Below are 18,311 nucleotides of genomic sequence, written 5' to 3'. Positions count from 1 at the left end.
TCTTTTAGCCTGTGTCGTGATACGTTCTCCTACTCACACATTCTCATGGTATTCATTGATTAATTTGAAGAACATTCTGGAAGCCTCCTGGACTTGGACTGCCTCAGAATATTATTTCAGGGAGTACTAAGCGGGAGGCATTGGGAAATAAGTCACTGGGAATTTGGGGTCAGTCATGCTGACGTCAGTGGGAGAAGAATCTAGGAGCCGGCTGGATTCTGGAGTGAGAGAGGCTGTAGGACCACAGTCCTCACTGGCAACAGGCCTGCCTCTCATTCTCCTGGGGCAAGAACTGATCAGAAAGTTGATAAACGAATCCACATTTCAGTGGGAAGGATACTCTCAGTGAGATTATCAAGAAAACTAGAACCAGGCAGAAAGGTCATTTATAAATAGAGCAATTCACATTTTTTGCATGTCAGGCACTGTGCTAGGAAACATTTTCACATGCATTCCCTCCCTGAATGTGAGCAACGTAGTAAAGCATTTAAAACTCCAAAGGAATTAGAGACGGAAGACAAGTATGGATTTTTGACTCTACTACCCTTTATATGGTAAAAAATTCTACCAGACTCTGCAAAGCAGGTTCCCTTCCTTCCAGGAGCATGTGGTAAAGAACATTGCCCTTGGATGGAGGTTTCCCCAGAAGGAAACTGTGGCTACTTTGCAGGGGGCTGAGGACTGAGATGGGGGGCCAGAGCTGGAGGGCAAAACAGGCTGGAAAACCCCCCAGGGGTCATCTTTGCCAGTCCCCTCCCCATCCAGTCAGTGGACACAGGAGACAGGGCTGGCACCCCTGACCTTGAGGGCATGGCAGCCTTGCTGACCATATGCAGGTGTGGACACACAGGCTGGCTGAGGTTTAAGGTAGAAAAGCCCCACTTTCGGTTCATTTGTCATGAAGCCAAATGACCTGGAACATGGTTCTTTCTCAAACTGTAAGAAAAGAAAGTCAAAACAAAGCCCCAATCACAATACAGATATGGATATTAATATAGATATAGATATCTATATTGTGATATATATAGATATCTATATAGACTTTTTCAGATTGTTTTCCATTACAGGTTATTACAAGGTATTAAATATAGTTCCCTGTGCTATACAGTAGGCCCTTTTTGATTATCTATTTTATATATAGTAGTGTGTATATGTTAATCCCAAACTCCTAAATTATCTCTTCCCTCCCTTCCCTTTTAGTAAACACACGTCTATTCTCTGTATCTGTGAGTCTGCTTTTGTTTTGTATATAAGTTCATTTGTATCATATTTTAGATTCCACATGTAATCTCTCTCTGACTTACTTCACTTAGTATGATAATCTCTAGGTCTGATAATCTCTAGGTCCATCCATGTTGCTGTAAATGGCAGTATTTCATTCTTTTTTATGGCTGAGTAATATTCCATTATATATATATATACCACATCTTCTTTATCCATTCATATTTTGATGGACATTTAGGTTGCTTCCATGTCTTGCCTATTGTAAATAGTGCTGCTGTGAACACTGGGTCGCATGTATCTTTTCAAATTATAGTTTTGTCTGGGTAGATTGCTGGATCATATGGTAATTCTATTTTCAGTTTTTTAAGGAACCTCCATACTGTTCTTCATAGTGGCTGTACCAATTCACATTCCCACCAACAGTGTGGGAGGGTTCCCTTTTCTCCACACCTTCTCTAGCATTTGTTATTTGCAGACATTTTAACGAAGGCCATTCTGACCAGTGTGGGGTTATACCTCATTTGTAGTGTTGATTTGCATTTCTCTAATAATTAGAGATGTTGAGTATCTTTTCATGTGCCTGTTGGCCATCTGTATGTCCTTTGGAGAAATGTCTATTTAGGTCTTCTGCCGGGCAGTATTATTTATAAGAAATTACCTCTGGGTTGCATGCACAGGCTGAGCACACTGTCAAGAGTTGCAGAAGCATCTCTAACTGTGTTGATATAATACCATCATCAGTCAGTGACCTGAAGATTTGGTCTCCTTGCTGCTAGACATCTGTGAGCATTGGGATAAAATGTCATATTAATCAAACATTCAGATGCGGTCACAGGTGATGCTTGGTCTGTGTGGACAGGCTGTAGTAGAGGTGGGCGAGGCAAGATATTCATAGTTGCATGTCCTCAGCCTGGGCACACAGGAGGATGCATTTCCCAGCCTCCCTTGTGGTTAGGTTGGCCATTTCACTGGGTTCTGGCCAATGGAAGGTGGGCAGAAGGTCTTGGAGTTATGGCTTGGCCATAACTCGTGCTCCCTGCACGAACTCTGATGCATGCCCTTCGTCCATCATGACCCTAGAGGTCATGCGTGAAGATGATGGCTTCACAAGATATAAGGAGACTGGATCCCTGGGCTACCACTTGGAGGAGAGCCCAGGTGAGCTGCCCAGGCTGCATCAGACTGTGGAGGAGGGAAAGCAGATCTTTATGATGTTAAGACAATGTTACAGCAGCTAGCATTTATTATCTGACTGATGCATCTAGTTCTGGGAAGTATAGATGGATACCACTGAGCAGGGTGCTTACGGGTAATTTCTTTTTCAGATTTTTTTTCCGATCAGGTGTGTAGTTCAAAATCAGTCCCAGAAGGTCACAGTTGGGAAGAGAAAGAGAAATGGGGAATGAAAGGAGTGCGGTGATGCTCACTCTGGACCTGATTCACATACATTCCTAGAGCAAAAGTGTTATTCAGTCCACTCCCTGCTTCTAAATAAACACAGCTGCACCCAGGTCATCCTTGAGGGGTAGTCTGTAACCCTATTCCTAAAGGCAGCCAAGAGTGAGATTCCACAGCCCACCCTAGTAATTCAGTGACCCAAAAGTCGGGGACCAGGGGGTTCTTTTTGAAAGCCGACCCAAGCCCATTGTTCTCATTCATTCCGTTCAATGAAGGACAGACTGCTCACAATTTCCACACTGTACGTCTACATTTATTTGGTTACTGACACCACATGAATGCCTCATGGCTCTTTCCTCACTAGGTAAAATAATGCGTTGCTCTGAAATTTATTTAATCCAACCAGCAGTGGCTGAGGCTCAGTCTCTGCCCTAAAAGAGATAAGACAAAGCCATAAAAGAGCTAACAGGATCTTATGTTTACAATGAAAGAGAGATATCTGAGGAAGAGGAGGAAGAGATGGGCTACAATCGTCGACGAGGGATTCCCGGATGAGGTGGGCTTCCAGAGGCCCTAAAAGATGATGAGAACATGGAAAGGTCAAGAAAGGGGTAAGGTCGTTATAAGAAAATCTGGAGGCCAAGACTGGGAGAACACCAGCTTGGCTGGAGTGGAAACTTCCACTGGGGAGTACAGAAGAGAACTCAAGAAGAATGAGATCTATTCTTGGAGGGTTTGGGTGGTAGAACGATTGCTCCCCAAGGGTGTTCAAGCCCTAATCCCCAAAACTATGAATGTTACCTTCCATGGCAAAAGGGACTCTTACAGATGTGATTAAGTTAAAGACCTCGAGATGGGGACATTATCCTGGATCATCCAGGTGGAACCTAAAGGTAATCACAAAAGTCTTTATAAGAGCGAGGCAGGAGTCTCTGTCTCAGAGAAGGACCTATCCCAAGGGAAGCCAAGGTCAGAGAGAGAGATTTCAAGGTGCTGTGCTCTGACCCTACGCCTTGAAGACGGAGGAGGGACCATTAGCCAAGGAATGTGTATGACCTGTAGAAGCCAGAGAAGGCCAAGAAACAGATTCTCCACTAGAGTCTCCACTAGGAATGCAGCCCTGCCAACACCTGGATTTTAGATCTTCTGACCTCCAGTTCTGGAAAAGAATAAATGTGTGTTGTTTTGAGCCACTGAGTTTGCAGTAATCTGTTACACTAGCTGTAGGAAACAAATACCCAGGACTTTGAATTTGAGGCTGGTGAGACTTTAACCTGTAAAGCAATCAGGGTCTTGGACTCTGAAGGCATGACAGCACTCATCCTACACGTGTGCATTGCAGGAGGTCTCTGTAAGCACCACAAAAACAGGTCCTTTTCTGTACTTGTCCCCAAGAGCCCCAGCGTGGAGAGCAGTGCCTGCCACCCAGTAGAATATTTTCTGGATGAATGACAACGCGGACATTAAAGGCTACAGTGTCTCTAGGAAGTTCTCATGGCCTCCCACCCGAACTATTTCACTATCCACCTTGTCGGCCGCTTGGCCTTTGATCTTGTCTCCATTCCAACCTGCTGCCATGTTCATCCTCCAATACAAGCTCTGGTTCTGTCATTTTCATTCAAATAAAATTTGAATTCTTTCAAATATTATTGAAAGTGCTCTGTGACATAGCCTCAGATTATCTCCAGGAGCAGAAACATCTACACCCACACAGGTTCCTGTCTACACAGACGTGGCTTCACTGTTCAGCAGCCCTCCCTAACATGACTACACCATCCCACTGTGCCCTGGAAAGTAGAAGTTACTAGCTTTTATTGTTGATTTCAGGAGCTTCCCAGAAAAATCCATTTAAATAAACATCAAGCTGTTCCACTCTTCAATAGATAGTATCAAGGATTGCTTATTCTCTGAGGCTCTTTGGAGTATCCTGCTTTAAAACCCTCATCTTGCTGTTCATATTCATCCTAAACCATTATTTCATGATTCTTATTTCATAATCAAGCTTCCTCCCACATTGAAATACCTGCCAAACCTCCAAAACCTATAGACATCCTAATTTGGCCTCACCCATCAAAACACTACTTGGACTCTGTCAGGATTATTTGCATAGTACAGAAGAGACACCAAAATGGAACTTGGTTCTCAGACTGATTTATCCACTAGGTATCTTGGGCTTAAACTTTTAGCTGAGAACTTTTTGAGGGGCCTGTGAAAATGTTTGAAAGTCTAGATGAGAGAGGAAAATTATGAAATCCAAATTGTTTCATTGAATATCTACAAACTGTTATGCTATCTCAATTCATTAATTGTTGAATTTCGAATAGGTACAAATTCCACTATGTTTTAAAACAATTTGTGAGCTAGATTTCCTCAATTTACCAGAATACAGAATTCTCAACTATGCACAATAGATTAAAGTAGCTACTTGTAGCCAGCTGATTTTGGAAGCAATGTTATTTTTTAAAAACATCTTCTCAGGTTATTTTACATTCAAGATGGGAAATGAGTACATTTTAATATATGTGATATAATGCATTATGGCTCCTTCAGAAGTGAGGGAGACCCTTAAAACAAGTCTGCTGGTAGATAAACAAGGTCCTACTGTATAGCACAGGGAACTATATTCAATATCTTGTAATAAGCTATAATGGAAAAGAATCTGAAAAAGAACATATACATACATATGTATGTGTGTGTGTGTGTGTGTGTGTGTGTGTGTGTGTGTGTGTGTATAACTGAATCACTTTGCTGTTCACCTGAAAATCAACTATACTTCAATTTAAAAAATAAAAATAAATGGAAAAACAAAAAAACAGGTCTGCTGGTTATGGGGCAGAAAGGACACTGGTAATAATAACTGTGGTTAATAGTCATCGCCACTTATCATGTACCATTGATTCCTTTCATCTTTTTTTTCAGTTGAGGTGAAATTCACATAACATAAATGAGCCATTTTAAAGTCTACAATTCAGTGGCATTGAGTACATTCACTAAATGCTTCGTAGCCACCACCTCTCTCTAGTTTCAAGTCTTTTTCATCACCCCAGAAAAGTACCCAGTACTCATCCAACAGTGACTCTCCATTCACTCCTCCCCCCGCATCCCCTAGAAACCACTGATCTTCTCTCTTTCTTTATGGATTCGCCTCTTCTAGACATTTCATACGAACGAAATCATACAATATGTGACCTTTTGTGTCTGGCTTCTTTTTTAGAATAAAATTGACCTTAAACAACATGAGTTTGAACTGTGCAGGTCCAATTATACCCCGAGTTTTTTTCAACAGTGAATACTACAGTACCACGTGATCCTTGGTCAGTTGAATCCACGGAATTGAAACTGTGGATAGTGGAGGAACCAGAGACATGAGTAACCTCATATACAGAGAGTTGACTATAAATTACATTCGGATTTTCAAGACCACAGAGGGTCAGCATCCCAACCCCCATGTTGTTCAATGGTCAACTGTATTTACATTACCTCAAGGAAACCTGGTTCTCATTATCTATCACACCATTATCCCTCCAGTCCCACCAGTCATAAGCAACCATTAATCTACATTCTGCCTCTATAAACTTGCTTATCTATAAACTTGCTTATTCTGGACATTTCATATGAAAAAAATCAGGCAACATGGGATCTTTTGTGACTGGCTTCTTTCAATTAATATTTCCAGGGTTCATCTATGTTGTTCTTCATTCCTTTTTATGACTGAACGATGATGTTCCATTGTATGTATACATCACAATTTGCCTTTATCAATTTGTCTTTTGATGGGCATTTGGGTTGTTTCCATCTTTTGACTCTTATGAATAATGCTGCCATAAACATTCATGTTCATGTCTCTGTATGGACATACTTTTTCATTTCCCTTGGGTACATACCTAGGAGTGGAATTGCTGGCTAATATGGTAACTCTATGTTTAACTTTTTGAGGAACAGTTCCTTTCATATTCCTTCACAATAGCAATGTGAGGAATTGGAAATAGGTATGATCATGTGCCCAGGGTGACACACCAGTAAGATGTAGGGCCATAATTTAAACTTGGGTCAAACTGAGTTTAGAGTCCCCCCATCCTTCCACCCCCCTGAGACTCCTTCTTACGAGTGCACAAGAGATAGTGTGTAGTGGGAAGAACTCATGGGCCATGTGCAGGGCAGGACAAGAAGTAAAGACTAGCAAGTATATGATGTGTCCTGGTGTGTCCTGAATGGAGGACTCTGAAGGTGGATGGTGGCCAGATCCTGGTGGGGGGTACTCAATGTCAGGATGGTAGCCAAAGTCAGGTAGCCAAAAGAAGATGGGCTTTGAGGACCAATGTGGCCAGGATGTACCATTAGGGCCTTTTAGGGACACGGGTAGTAATGGTGACCAAGAGTGGGCCAGGTTTGAGAGCCCATATCAGGGGACAGACCTGAGCAAAATGAACAGCACCATAGGCTGCCTGCATTACTTTTTATGATTATATTAACATCGTCATCATCTCGTTCCGAGAAAGAGAAATGAAAAACAGTGCAAACACAGAGACACACATAAAAGAAGTAACCCCCAGAGCCACAGCCACAGTGGCTGCAGCAATTAAGGAAACTAAATAAAGAAGTCAGAAAAATCTGTGCAACCAGCCCAGAGAAACTTTGCGAATCTGTTGAGATATGTGGACCCTCTCCCACATACACACAAAATCTGGCAGTGTCAGGGGTCCCACTGACTTCTTGAAGATCTAATCTGCAAGCTTGGATCCTAAGTTTATTTATTTTGCTGTTCTTTCTCTTGTAATATTAAGATGAATATTTGACTCATTTGTTTTCAGCCTTTTTCCCCTCAATGTGAGCATTTAAAACTATGAACATACTTCTAAGTTCTGCTTTAACTGCATCCCCCAAGTTTTAATATTTAGTATATTCCTAGTTGTTCAGTTGTGAATATTTTCTAATTTCCATTATGATTTCTCCTTTGACATTTTGCTTTGGTTATCTATTGCTGCATTAAAAAAAAAAAAAAAGCACAGCAGCTTAAAACATCAATCATTTTATTTTCTCTCACCAGTTTGTGGGTCATGAATTTGGGCAACTTTCAGCTGGGTGACTCTTTTGTTCCCCTCAGTGTTGACTGAGGTAACTGATGATATTCAGCTGGTAATGGACTGGTCTGAAGGGTCCAAGACAGCCCCCCCATACATGTTTTGCATCTTGAGAGGGAAGGGTAGGCTCAGGTGAGACTTGGCTGGTATGTCCACACATGGCATCTGCCACACAGTAGTCTCAGGACGGTTGGACTAATTCAAGATGGCTCAGGGTTCCCAGAGAGAGTGCTCTAAGAGGAAGGAAACTGCCAGTCTAAGGTTCAGACCTGGAAACTGGCCCAGCACCACTTCAGCCATATTTTCTTCCTCGAAACAACCACAGAGACCTCCCAGATTCATTGGAAGGGACACAGATCCTGCCTCTGGATGGGAGAAATGGCAAAGAATTTCTGGTCATCTCTTTGGGCTGAATTGTGTCCCCTCAAAATTCATATGCTGAAACCCTAACCTCTAGTACAGAATGTGACAGTATTTGGAGATAGATTCAGTAAAGAGGTAACTGGGTTAAAATAGAGTCATTAGGGTGTTACTTAATCCTTATAAGAACTGGTGTCCTCATAAGAACAGGTGATTAGGACACAGACGCACAGATGAAGAGGTGATCAGGTGAAGACACAGAAAGTAGGCAACAATTTGCCAGCCTAGGAGAGGGGCCTCAGGAGAAACCAAACCTGCCAACACCTTGTTCTTGGGCTTCTGGCCTCCAGAACTGTGTGAAAATAAATTGTTGTTGTTGTTGTTATTGTTTTTTTAAATGAAAGAGAAGGAACTGCTAGAAATAACACTGGGACACTAATGAGAAAAGTAACACCAGTTGTATAGAAAGCAGTTCTAACAACAGGAATCATAATATTAATAAACTCTGACATTCTGAAACATATTATTACCCTCCCATCAAGTTTTTATAAACATAAACAACTAATGCAAACAACTCTAACAACCGATACAAAAGAGACAAGTACAAAGAGAATAGCTAACAAAGATGGCATCATGAGAGTGACACTCAAAGGGAAAGTTTATAAAGAACTGGCAACGTATGTAGTGTAAGGTAAGGACTTTTTCCCCATTTATTCAAATATATTCAGGATCTTGACGGAGTAGTAGCGATGGCTAACTGCTTTGTTCTTCTTGAGAGTCAGGTCATAGCAAGAGAGTTATATCATCTAGCTTCCAGGAAAAGAAGTTGTGAATTCCTCGAATTTGTGCCAGGAGAAGTTCTCTCTTTTCTGGCAATTCTGAAGGAAAGTGTAGTCAGCTATTCTTGTTGATATTCAGCATAAAATCTAGCTTAGAATCATGGTGCTCATTCTATTGATACATAATAATTATTCCTCTGCCCTATTGAGCTACAGCTCCCTTTTGAGATTCAAGGATGGATATTTCTATTTACATGTTTTGTCTAATTATCTTCTCAACATTTTTTGCATTGCTTGTTTTTATTATTATGCTTCTTTCGCAGACGAGAAACTTAAATCTCAGAGAGGTTAAGTTCCTAACGTGGGGTCATATGGCTATTAAGTGGTTGAGCAGAGATGAAAATTCAAGTTAGTTGTCGTTCTGGGAGTGTCAGTAGCAAAACCAACTCTGGGTAACTCAAGCAAATTAACATGTGTAGTACTCAGGGTTTTCTGGAAAAACAGGACCAATTGGATACATACAGACATATAAGAGGAAATCTATTATGGGAATTGGCTCACAATTATGGAGGCTGAGAAGTTTTACAATATGCCATCTGCAAGCTGAAAAACCAGAAAAACCTGTGGTGTAATTCAGTCTGAAGTCCAGAAGTTCTGAGGTCCGAGGGCAGGAGAGATGGATGTCCCAACTGAAGAAGAGAGAGAGAATTGGCCCTTCCTCTATCCTTTTGTTCTGGTCAGGCCCTTAATGGATTGGATGATGCTTGCCCGTGGGTGAGGGTGAATCTCTGCTCACTCTACTGAATCAATGCTAATCTCTTCCAGAAACACCCTCACAGATACACTCAGAAATAATGTTTTATCAGCTATCTAGGCATTCCTTAGCCCAGTTAAGTTGACACATAAAATTATGTAAATAAAATAAAATAGATTCAACGTATTTGGATAAAACTAACTAACCAATAGAAGGATGTGAGAAAGGGTAAATTTTTGTTGTTTCAGTCACCTGATCTGTGGTACTTTGTGATGGAAACTATAGCAGACAAAGACACCACCTTTGACCTGTACATCCATAAATTATGTATAACTGTGTTTCTTCAACTCCAGTCACATGGGTTTTCTTCTAGTTACCTTTTTGTTATTGATTTCCCATGTAATAGCATTGTAGCCAGAAAATGCGGACTCCAATTTACCAATCATTTTAAATTGGTTGAGGCTTGTCTTTTAGCCCAGTATGTGTACAATGTAGGTAAATACTCTGTGCATGCTTGACAAGAAGGTGAATCTATAGTCATGGTTCTGTGGTCCTTCTATAGCTGTTGGGTCAGGCAAGGGGGCTCAAGAGAAGTAAGTGATGGTGGCCAACTTCCTTGCTGCCACCAACTAGAAATAAATAGCCTTTGCTTTTCTCTCTTGGGCAGTCTTTGTTATTTCCACACATGTTTAGCTGTTTTGGTTATTTAAACCACCATTTTCAGTTGTTTTGTAACCTGCCATGTGGTCTGGTACTTCTCAATTGATGGTTTCTTCTTACCAATTTCCACGATAAAGAACTTGCTCTCGACATGGACTCAGAAATGCTCCTTTGCATCTCCATTTCCCTTACCTCACAGCCCTCTTCTAACTTGGCCTCACGGCAACAAGCTTCCCCCCTTCATCTGTTCTCCACACAGTAGTCAGAAAGATGTTTCCTGAATGAGAGTTTGCTCACCTCACTGCCAATCCACCACCTCTAGGCCAGTTCCGACCTCCATGCCTCTTGCTGTGTACTCAGGAGACAACTGTTAAGACCCCACCCAGTTCATTGTGTTGTGTGTAAAACTCCATTAATTCTCCCAAGAAAGGCAAGAACCTCACAAAGGGTGAAATTAACAGGATCATGGCAGGTTCCGTGTAACAGTTGGTGGTGAGCATCTGAGCCAGGAACGGAGCACTGAGTGAAGTGCTGGGGTTCAGATCTGTCTCCCTGGCTTTCACAATCTGACATGACGAGAACTAGAAGAAAGATGTTGCTGCATAACCCAAGCCAGACCTCTGTGGGAAGTTGGCCTGTCAGTGGGCATCACTCATCCATCTGGGGAAAAACCCAGGATGAAGAATCTGCCTGTAGGAAAAGGAACTAGTATTTGGAACACCCTAGTGGCCCTGAGCATCTGTTCCACCACCCACTGCCAGAAGACTTCCTGGGTCACTTTGCTCAGAACGGAACCTAGCCTGAGGTCAGAAAGGTCCTCCCTGTAAGGTGATACTTAAGAGTGAGACCTGCAGAAAGAGTCCCAGGTAGAAAGGAAAACTCTTGCCCAGAATTTCCAGCTTTCCTGACTGAATGGCTGCAGGGCTCTGATCTATCATTCTAAGTCTGAAATCGTAGATAGAAAACTTTTAAATGTAAGGGATTCATTTGGCATCTTAAATTGAGTGTGCATTAGTCAAATTTGGTTCTTCAGGAAAAAGAGAGAGAACCCTCTCTCTGGAAGGTTATCAGCCTGATCAAGTACTTATCAAAGAGGAAGGCTTTCAGGACTGTAATTCATTTTCACCCGATGGTCTGCTTTGGGCTGCCAGAAACATTCCTCATTGCTAACCAAGCAGCAGGTTTATTTAAATCAAAATAATTTCTATTTACATAATTTAAAGAAGGTCTTCAGAGGAGGAAGAAACAAGCTTTGTTAAAAGCATTTCCTCCGGGCTAGCCCGGCTCTGAGCAAACATTGTCTCATCAATCCTTCCTACTACAGTAAAGGGAGGCTCAGAAGTCCAGAGTTCCATTTTTATAGAGTAAGAAACAGGCTGTGTGCTCAAGTGGCTACCCATAGCTTGGGGGCCATAATTGCTTATTTAAAACAGTAGGTTGATTCACTTCACTGTCTGACACAATTAAACTGAACTTTTAAAGAGTCATTTCTGCTCTGTTACACAGCAGTAGGACAGAACAAAGACCAGAAAATAATACCTTATAGTTTCTTCTCAGTTTTCCATTTTTACCATGTTCTACTAGATTCTCAAACTTCCATCCATCTAAGATGTTCTCAAATTAGAGAAGTAAACAATCCTACTTTACACAAAATCACAAGGAGGTATCACCTCCCTCTGGCCAGAATGGCCGTCATCATAAAGTCTACAAAAGATAAATGCTGGAGAGGGTGTGGAGAAAAAGGAGCCCTCCTACTATTGGTGGGAGTGTAGATTGGTGCAGCCACTATGGAAAACAGTATGGAGGTTCCTTAAAAAACTAAAAATAGAGTTACCATACGATCCTGCAACCCTACTCCTGGACATATATCCAGAGAAAACCATAATTCGAAAAGATACGTGCAGCCCAATGTTCACTGCAGCACTATATACAATAGCCAGGACATAGAAGCAACCTAAATGTCCATAAACAGAGGAATGGATAAAGAAGATGTGGTACATATATACAATGGAATATTACTCAGCCATAAAAAACAATGAAATAATGCCATTTTTTGGCAATACAGATGGACCTAGAGATTATCATACTAAGTGAGGTAAGTCAGAAAGATGAAACTGAGCAGGACCCTGTGGGGCTCCTGGGCATGGAAGCCTTCCCGTGTCCCCCATTCCTTGTTTGTAGGGAACAGGCTCCAGGCTCCATGACCTTCCCTGAGTCCCAAAGGGCAGATTCAAACAGTTGCTACTCAGGGAAGGGAGGGGATGCAGAGACAAGGGAGGAACAGTCAGGAGACAATAGTGCAGCCTTGGGGCAGGTCCTGGTTCCCCCTCAAGGGATGCGCATTACAATATCTTTAAGCTCTTCTGCAGAACTAAACCTCCCAACAAATGGAAGATGTAGCATTCTTCAGATTAAAGGAACTAGAGAAGCTCATCATTGAGATGACTTGAGACCAGATTAAAGGAGTACAGGCCTTGCACACACCCCAATCTTATCAGCAACCCCGCCCTTCAACCATTGCTATAAAACTCCTCACCAAATTCTCCCAAGTGCGACACACAGTTTTGAGGGGCGTGATCCCGCTGTGCCCCCCTTCGCCTGGCAAAGCAATAAAGCTGTTCTTTGCTTCTTCACCCAAAACTCTGTCTGCAAGATTTGATTTGGCGCTTGTGCCTAGAGGCTGAGTTTTCAGCATCAGAGAGAAAGACATATCATATGATATTGTTTATATGCGGAATCTTGATATAAATAAGCTTAGTCACAAAACAGATAAAGACCCACAGATATAGAAAACAAACTTACAGTTACCAAAGGGGAAGGCGGGGAGGGGAGGGATAAATTAGGAGTTTGGGATTAACATATACACACTCCTGTATATAAAATAGATAACTAACAAGGACCTACAGTATAGCACAGGGAACTGTACTCAGTATTTTATAATAACCTATAAGGGAAAATGGTCTGAAAAGAAAAATATATGTATAACTGAATCACTGTGCTGTACACCTGAAACTAACACAACATTGTAAATCAACTATACTCCAATTAAAAAGAGAGAGAGAGAGAGAGAGAGAGAGAGACAAAAGCATAAAATCGAATCATTTTTGGATGCAGTGTGGTCAATGACAGCATTTGTATTTCCTGCACAGATTGTGCCAAAACACTGTAGCCTGGTCTACAGACTGTGTGATAGATAGGTAGATAGATAGATGATAGATACATAGACAGAAGATGGATAAATAGATAGATAAATCAATCAATCATCAGGGTGGCTACTTACCCTCACAACACCACTGAGGGAGGTGTTACGATCGCCATGTTACAGCTGAGGCCCAGAGAGGGTCAACACCTAGCCCAAGGTCACACGGCTAGTGAAAGGCAAAGCCAAGATCTGATCCATACCAAAATCTAATCCACACTGTCTGGCTGCCTCTCAAAATACATCCAAAACAGAGCTCACACTTTGTATAGTGTGAACAATTAATTCTACTGGGTTGCTACTGAATTGAATTACATCCTAGTGCACTGCAAACTAAAATATCCAGTAGCAAAAAAAAATATTTTTAAATAAAAAAATAAGCCAGCATACTGTATATTAGTCTAAATGTGGCTGTTTTGGGGCCAACTATTTCTTTTAAAGCTCTGTCCTAAAATTAAGTTTTTATAGGTTTCTAAGCCCAAATGTGGCAGTTTAGGCCCATTAAATTAATTAAACAAAGAGGCCATTAGTCTGATGTGGCTTGATGCTGTGGCAGCTTCATAAGCAAACCAGAACCTAAGCCTGTAAATGCCTCAAAGTTCCCAAATCAAAACCTAAGGACAACCAGTTGCAAACAGCCAACTATGCCTCACGCTACAATCAACCAGTGATTTCCTGTCTTTGGCTCTGCACTCTCTCTATATGTATCTTTCTTCTCTGGGGACAGTGGGTGGGGGTCTGAGAACAATTTCCAGTCTGGTGCTGCACGATATGAATAGATTTTTGCTGCAAGAAGCTCAAAACATTTTAATATGCCTTAGTTCCTCCTTTAACAGGTCCCAAAGGTACTGTTAAAAAATGATTAAAGACAGCTTAGGTGATACAAACAAATTTTACTTAACCCTTCATGAAGCGGACAGTCTCCATTAGGAAAATGGCAAAATGTGGCAGAAGGCGGGAGGCGTTTACAGGATAAAGCATAAAAAACAAGGACTTGAGTGTAGAGCCCAGAGTTGGCTTGGCATTTGGGGAGTGGCTGGCCAGAGACACTGCGTTTCTGGTCAAGCAGAGCATTTACAGGGCCACCAAAGTTATGTTTCGGTTTGCTGACGTGGTAGCCCCGGGTCCAGAGCATCTCCACCTGGGGCCTGGTAATTTATTTCAACAATACCTAAAGCTGCAGTGTTTAGTGATCACCTTGGCCCTCGAGGCTGGGGGGATGGAGGTTCCAGGGGGACTTATATTATCTTTTCCTGTGAGGGCCAAGCCAGATGCCTGGGAACGCAGTCGGGTTATGGACTCTGTATCTGGATGTTTACTGCCTAACTTTTCTCAAGTTTCTCCTGAAATTCCTGCTCATCCTGAGTATCCACCACTAAGCAACCATTTTTTTAAGTGTTTTTTTTTTTTTATCGAGATAGGAATTTCCTTGTAAAATTTATGGTTTAATGACTTTGTAACATATATTGTTTCTACAATCTGTTTCTGACATTCATTCAGTAAATATTTATTGAGCATCTACTACCTGCTGAGTGAATTGACATAAGGAGAAGCAGGAACATGCGTCATTTAAGAAGCCTGCATGTTCTCATTCACTATATTATACCACTGGGCAAAACATGGTGCATCTGATTCAGGTAGATCTAGAATGTTCTTATGAACATGCTAAATTGAGTAAGGGGCCCAAGTCCTTAGGATACATGGAAAGATGGGCATTAACCTTCCCAGACACGAACAAAAGCAAAGCTTCTCACCTTACACACCTCCAAACACTGACCCAATGCAGAGAGCTTAATGTCAGGGTCTTAGTTGTGTGACTGTCCCCAGTCATAAGTGATACAGATGAGTGAATGTCACTAATAAGAATGTCCAGCTCTTATAGTGAGAGTGATAAGGGTATTTAAATGTCATTTCAATAAAAATAAGTCAATAGTTCTTTAAACTATTTAACATTAGCATTAAATATGGTGTAAAATTAGTTATATATTCTAACTTTTGTCTAGATCATTTCTCTAGATTTTACAGCAATGACTTTTTTTTTTAAGTTGGCATTCGCATTGAGCCCTCTCATGAGACAGTATTTACAGGCCCAGATTTTCTCCGTTTATGCTTAATTATAGTACAGCTTTATGAACAAAGAGTTGAAAATTTGAAAAGGGAAACATGAAAATGAATTATTTTATAGAGAACAGTACATTAAATGTCACCTTAAACTTACCCTAGAGTCTCAGTAAACATGGTAAGTACTTAATAATTCAAATTTATGATGGCTGTAAAAGCCTTATCAACCAAATTATTTTATGATATCAAAAATGTCTGAAGAAAAACAAGGAACTAAAATCTTAAAATATAGATCCTTATTTAAAGCCGTTAAAGGAATAAACTTCAGAACTCTGGAGTCGCTCTTCCTAATAACAACCCATTTCTTTCTCTTGCAAAGCCCCCTTCCCTTTCTTCCTTCCCAGAAATGCCTCTGCCTTACCCCCATGAGGCTGGCTTTACATTTTTACATTCTAAAAGGGGTACAGACCACCTTGAGAGATCAGAGACGTAGTGGAGGAACATAACAGGTCTTGGGCCTCAGCTTAGAGATCCCCACCAATTCCCTGGGCCCCAGCAGCTGGGTACAGGGAACATCACCTTCCTTCCAGGTGGCGAAATCTTTGCTTGCACAACCCCTGCCGGGCCCATCGGGTGAAGGGCACTATATTGATTTTTCTGCTTCGTTTCTGTTTGTCTCATTGGTCTTTGATGGGGCCCAGTGACTCACTCCCAACCCAGTCAGGACTTTCTACATCTTGATAACACCTAGATGACTAATGCCTACAACACCTGGGAAGCTCGGAGAAGGCACTGTTTGTTCAGACCACACTTGCTCCAAGGGCTTGTCCTTCCTGGAACAGAGATCAAATGGTGCCGATTGGTAGCTATGTCCCTCCAGTCCCAGAACAAGAGGAGTTGATCCATTCACTCTAGTTGGCTGTGATTAAGCCGACTTGGGGCCTCCCGGGACTGAAGTCAAGGTGTGTCAAATACACCTGTCCAGAAGGTGAGAAGCTCTTCTAAGTGTGACCAGCTGACACAGAGCAGCTCATTACCTCTCTTCCTTCCATCAAGATGCAGCTTAAATCACCTTTGCTCCATTCATCAAAGGGAATATTTACTGTTATTGTAATGACACTTCTCACCGTACCCAAGGCTACACTTAAGACACACAGGCCTTTCAGAAGGCACAAAGGGGCCTTGTGTAAACCAGAGCCCAGTGAGATGGAGGAACTGGTAAGCATGCCATTGACAGCTGTGCTCCCCCGGCACGTATGACTTACCTTGGGCTGTGGGTGGCCATTGAGTTGATACCGTATTTATTTCAAAAGTTGTGCCTTCATTTTAAGCATAATTAAATACCTAGGCATTTGCTTCTCATTAAAATGATCAAGCAACAAACATTATGCTGGGGAGAGAATCCTGGGCTAAGGTAAGAAGTTGTGCGCCTGGTCCTCCGTATGTGGTACTGATCAGGGGACAGACCTCATAAACTCACATTGGGATCTCTGTTTTCTCATCTAAAAAATGGGATTGGAATACAACAGGGCAGTAGTTCTCAAAGTGTGTTCCAGGACACCTATGGGTCCCTGAGCCTTTTTCCCAGCGTCTATGAGGGCAAAACTTACATATTTGCTTTTTGTTTGTTTTTGCGGTACGCGGGATTCTCACCGCTGTGGTCTCTCCCGTTGTACATATTTGCTTTTTTCATTCTCACTCTCTCATGAGTGTCCAGTGGAGCTTTTCAGTGACATGTGATATTGCAAGGGATTGAATTCAGAAGCTGATATGAGGACGTCCCTGGTGGCACAGTGGTTAAGAATCTGCGTGTCAATGCAAGGGACACGGGTTCGAGCCCTGGTCCGGGAAGATCCCACATGCCCTGGAGCAACTAAGCCCGCGCACCACAGCTACTGAGCCTGCACTCTAGAGCCCGTGTGCCACAACTACTGAAGCCCTCACGCCTAGCTCCCGTGCTCTGCAACAAGAGAAGCCACCGCAATGAAAAGCCTGTGCTGCAACCAAGAGTAGCCCCCACTCGCCGCAACTAGAGAAAGCCCGTGCGCATCAATGAAGACCCAACGCAGCCAAAAATGAATAAATAAAATTTTAAAAAAAGAAAGAAGCAGATATGAGAATCCAAATGCCTTCCATGAAGCCAGACATTAAGAAGATTCACAAAATTGTAAAACAATTCCATGGGTCACACTAATGTTTTTTTGTTTTAGAGCATTCAGTTACCTTTCATTAAGAAATGTTATTCAGGTGAACATGCAATAAGTCTATCATCATTATTTTTAAATAAATAAATATTTTCAACATGTTTCAGTTTTGATTTCTAATATGGTAAAAGTGTATATGATCCATATCAACAAGAAATTTTAAGAATATAAAGGCATCCTGAGACAAAAAGATTTGACACCCATTGCACTAAGTCATCTTAAGGTCCCTTTGTCATTCATAATTTAGATTTCTTTGCCTTGTCAGTTTTTTTTTCCTCTTTACCCACAATGCACTTATGGTCATTTTAATTACTCAATACTTTACTTACTTGTTCTGCTTCCTATTTGTCATGTGTATTTCTCTGCTGATGTATAAACTCCATGAGGGCTGAGATGTTTGTCTATTTTGTTTTAAAGTAACCCAGGCTGCCTAGAACTGCAACCCCAGAAGGCAACCCCTTCTCCAGTCAATCCTGGGGGTATCTGAGCCCCCTGGAGTTGGTATTAACAGAGATCCTGTGTCCAGTTGACACTGAAAGATGCATAGATTCCCAGGAAAGAACTCAGAGCCCTTTGGAGGAGCTCAGCAGG

Source organism: Lipotes vexillifer, unplaced genomic scaffold (assembly GCF_000442215.2).
Source record: "Lipotes vexillifer unplaced genomic scaffold, Lipotes_vexillifer_v1.1 scaffold402, whole genome shotgun sequence".
Classification (NCBI taxonomy): domain Eukaryota; kingdom Metazoa; phylum Chordata; class Mammalia; order Artiodactyla; family Lipotidae; genus Lipotes; species Lipotes vexillifer.
Note: the sequence above shows the minus strand (reverse complement) of the source record.